Source organism: Saimiri boliviensis, chromosome 13 (assembly GCF_048565385.1).
Source record: "Saimiri boliviensis isolate mSaiBol1 chromosome 13, mSaiBol1.pri, whole genome shotgun sequence".
Classification (NCBI taxonomy): domain Eukaryota; kingdom Metazoa; phylum Chordata; class Mammalia; order Primates; family Cebidae; genus Saimiri; species Saimiri boliviensis.
Window position 1 is genome coordinate 107,065,778 of NC_133461.1, and position 4,508 is coordinate 107,070,285.

Consider the following 4,508-nt stretch of genomic DNA (forward strand, 5'->3'; position numbering starts at 1 on the left):
CAAACGGACTGAGATGGAGAGAGGACAAAAGATAGAAAACCAAAATGCTATCAAGTGGTTCCTGGGATTGCAACAGGATTAGAGGAGAAATTCACACTCTTCCATGCGTGTTTTTAAATGCGAGGGTATTACTTTGATAATAATACTGCTAAGCGTAGGAGTCATTGAGAATGTATTAGTCAAGATTGATGCCACACATGAAAGAGATGGCAACCAGTCTCTTAATTCAAACTCTAAGCCCCAATAAGGCCCTTCTCATAGTACCATGACATTTCCTTAAGAATATTTACTCAACAAACTAAGAGACATGACAACCTAATTCAGCGTGTGAATCTAGATCAAACATGTACCCAGAAAAATCAACCGCCATGAAGCCATCATTGGAACAACTGGAGCAATGTGAAATATTGACAAGATAATAAATAACACTGAGGAATTATTTTTCTTAACGTGTGTGAATTGTATTGTGTTCCATGTGGGAGTTTCCCCTCATATATAAAAGATTCATGCTGAGATAATTACAGTAAAGTGTTATGATGTTTGCCTCTAACTTTAAACAAAGTCATCACACAAAGGTTCTCACATGATTGGATATTTCTCTACTTTGTACACAATTTTTCTCACTCGGCACAGAAAGCCTCTGAACTTCTCATCTGGTGATCTCAAGCACCAAAATCCTGATGTTAACAGAATAGTAGTAAAAATGCCTCAGTGACTGAAGTTGAAAACAGAGCATTGGTACATGACTCTCATACCCAGTATCGGGAATGTACAACGTGTTATTCAAAAATATAAAATAAATTATCTGTAGGCATGAATAATGACTGCACTAAACCATTATGTATTTTGTCAACTGAAACCAGTAACTGATGGTTATTGGGGTTTCTCAACATCAGCCAGACTTTTCTTCATTTCTCCCAACTGACTTCTCCGAAGTTATTGGTGAGGAACACTGCCCTGGGCTTCCTTGCACAATTCGTTAATAAAGGTAAAGCACCATTCCAGGAATGAGAACAGGCCACCTCCCGTGCCACCTCCCATTCTACACATTGCATCCCATTCCAGGGCCATTCTCTTCTTTAGGAATTTGTGACAATATCTGATCTAATTAACAGAGAGCCTATGCCAGCAGCATCCAATAAGCAGTTCTCACAAACTTTGTTGGGTCAATAATTCCTTTTTCCACCATATTCAGAAAATCTCCCACCATAGCATCATAACCAACTTCTGAGGAAATTTGCAGAATTTTCTCAACTATCAAAGGTCCTTCGGCACCTGCATTCTTAGCAATAGTCACTGGCTGGAATTTTGTGTGTTCTTTTAATAATTTCTACACCAGTTTTTGGATCTTCATTAGCTGGGGTCAATGAGCCCAAGGCTGGAATGCACAGAAGCAGGGCACAACCCCCTCCCGGAACAATGCCTTCAACAGCTGCTCTTGTAGCACTAAGGGTAGCTGTAACTCTTTCTTTTCAGCATCTTGTGTCCCAGCAACCTTCAGCACAGCTGTTCAGTTTTTCATTTTCATATTCGCTCGTCGTGTCATCCAACTGCTCAATGATTTCTTGAATACGTTTTTCAATTTCCTTTTAAGAGCATGGCATCATCTTTGATCACACTGACCTCTCCAACTTCTCCTAAGTCACAAGGCTGAACATCTTCAAGGTTTAGGGTCAACCCCTCTTTTCCAGACACTGCACCACCAGGAGCAATAGGCCTATCTTCAAGCTGGTTCTTTCTATTGTCACCAAACCCTGGAGCCTTTGACTGCCACAAGCTGAAGACCAGCCTTTAGCCTATTCAAGATGAGTGTGCTTAGAGCTTCTTCATCAATGTCTTCAGTGATTATGAACAAAGGCTTACAGTGAGCTTTGGCAATTTCAAGAGTGGGTACGATGGACTGGATACCAGAAATTTTCTTTTCATTCAACAGAACATAGGCATCTGGGAATTCACATTTCTGACCTTTTGATGTACTAATAAAATATGAAGAAATATATCCTTGGTCACACGTTTATGCCTTCAATAATTTCTAATTCATCAGTGTTTTTCCATTCTTTACTGTGAGGACACCCTTTCTTCCAAGCTTCTTCACTGCATCAGCGATGATGTTACCAATTTCTTTGTCTCTGTTTGCAGAAATCAGCAACCTGCACAACTTCAAGGGTGGTCTCAGGTTTAGACTGCTTTTTAAGTTCAGCAATTACAGCACCACCAGGTAACATCACACTTCTCCAGATTTCCACTGGATTAGCACGTCTGCTAATCTTCTTGGAGTCTTACTTGGAAATAGAGCGTACCAGTACAATAGCAGTGGTAGTGCCATCCCCAAACTCTTTATCTGGGTTACTGGCAACATCTTGAACAAGTCTAGCTCCAACGTTTTTATATTTATCCTTTAACCCCATTGACGTTGCAACAGTCACACCATTTTTTGTTACTTTGGGACCTCCCCAGCTCTGCTCAGTAATCACTGTTCTTCCCTTTGGCCCCAGAGTAACGGCTACAGTGTCGGCTAGAAGGTCTAGGCCTTGAAGCATTAAGGCTCAGGCATCTCCGCCAAATTTTACATCTTTGGCATCAGCCCGAGTGAGATGAGGAGCCAGGATCCTGGATGCCGGTCTGATCTGGCAAAGACTGTGGGTAAACTGAAGCATTTCTGCGGGACACGCGCGTGGCGGGGCCGGTCATCGGCAGCGAGTGAGGGTCGTCTCTTACTTTCTAATTGTGATGTAGCAAATATACAAAAAACCATAAATTATTAATTTAGGCAGAGCACATAAAGGCTTTATTTCATATTCCATTTCTCGGTATGCTTTCTTTACCAGGAAGAAATAGTTTTAGCGTCAGGAATGAATGAGTCTGCCCCTCAATTCCAGCCTGCTCAACACACAGGAAATCAAAGTCCCAATAATTGGAGTGACTCCCTGGTGACTGAGCTCCAGTCCTGGATGCAATTTCATTTAGCAGCTGTGACAGCACCCGACCCAGCCCTTTCTTTGCATACTGCATCAGAACCTTCTTTGTTTCCTTTGGGACTGAGTCTTGCTCTGTCTTAAGTGATTCTCCTGCATCAGCCTCCCAAGTACCTGGAATTATAGGTGGAAGCCACCGCACGTGGCTAATTTGTGCATTTTTAGTAGAGATGGGAGTTCACCAAGTTGGTCAAACTGGTCTCATACTCCTGACCTCACATGATCCACCTGCTTCGACCTCTCGAAGTGCTGGGACGCCCATGGTGTGAGCTGCCATGCTAGGCCAGAAACTTCCTTGTATAAAAAATGTCATTAAGGCTCTTGGCCTCACGGTATCATCACCAGCTGCCTTTAAATCCACCTCTAGCCAGCCTGGAACCAGAGTTTTTCAGAACCTGACATTTTAAATCAAGAGGTCAAGCAGGCCACGAGCAAAGGCTCCTTGTCCCCATGGCCGTGTCACTGCTGCACCCTGAAACAGCACAGACACTGACATTGACAATGGGGGCCTGCCTGTCTCTCAAACTTCCCTTAGATCCAGAGAGAAAGGAACCAGGATGAAGGTCACTTGTTTTCCCAAGAAAAGGCCCTCCCCTGAGCACTGGGCACGGGGCTCTGTCCATTGCCTCTGGCCACTGATTGCCACTCTGGGTTATGGAGGAAGGACAGGATCCTGAGAGGCCCCAGAGACCTTCCGCAGCCCTGAAAACATGGGGCTCCTTCAGAAGTCTGTTCCATCACCCACAGGGAGACCATGTGGAGGCCTTGCAGCCCCACTGTGTGCTTCTCCACCAAACCCCGACAGCAGTGAGCTCCCTTAGCGCTGAGTCTGTGGAAGGCAGAGGAAGCCCTGGCTCCCAAAGCCCTGAAGCCCCGTGGAGCTGACGCTCCCAAGTGACTGTGTGAACTGAAGGAACTCAAGTGTGGGCCGTAGGCCACCTCCTGGCCCGGGCCTGGGCGGACTCTGAGGGGACACTGAAGTCCAATCACACCCTCCCATTCTCCTTCCCGAGGAAGGAAACAGGCACCCGTCTGCCTCATCTCTGTCCCGTGGGGATGATGGGGAATTTCAGGCGACTTTTCACGTGAATGTCACCAGCTGGGACCTCCTGGGAGGACTGGGCTCACCACGCTGCTGGTGCTGCCAGAGCCGTGAGCCCCCCAGGGTCCCCGGGTTTCAGTCAGCCCTGCTCCATCCCCAGAAGCTGAATGTTCCAGCAATTAGATGGAACCAGCTCCCATGTGGCTCGAGACTGTCCCCAGATAGGAAAAACAGGACGTTCCACAGAGCGGATGGCAGGTGAGCTCCACGCTACAGGCCCTGAGTTTGAGTTTGTTCCCCTGTGAGACAGGCCCAGCCCGTCACTCCAACCATACACTAGGTTTTACATGATGCAAGACAGGAGGGATTTTCTGGTCCCAAGAGCAGACGGGGATTGTCTGGGGTTTCCCGAGTCCAAATTTGCATGCAGTCTCCTGAGTGTGCACTATTCTATTAGGACCATTCTCTGACTCACCAGCTAGGTAGTTGAA

At 46.1% G+C, this 4,508-nt stretch overlaps 1 pseudogene; it reads right to left on the minus strand.

The window, feature by feature from the left end:
* Positions 1 to 1,148: 1,148 nt before the first annotated feature.
* Positions 1,149 to 2,711, minus strand: LOC101051599 (60 kDa heat shock protein, mitochondrial pseudogene; annotated as a pseudogene).
* Between the last annotated feature and the right edge of the window lie 1,797 nt (positions 2,712 to 4,508).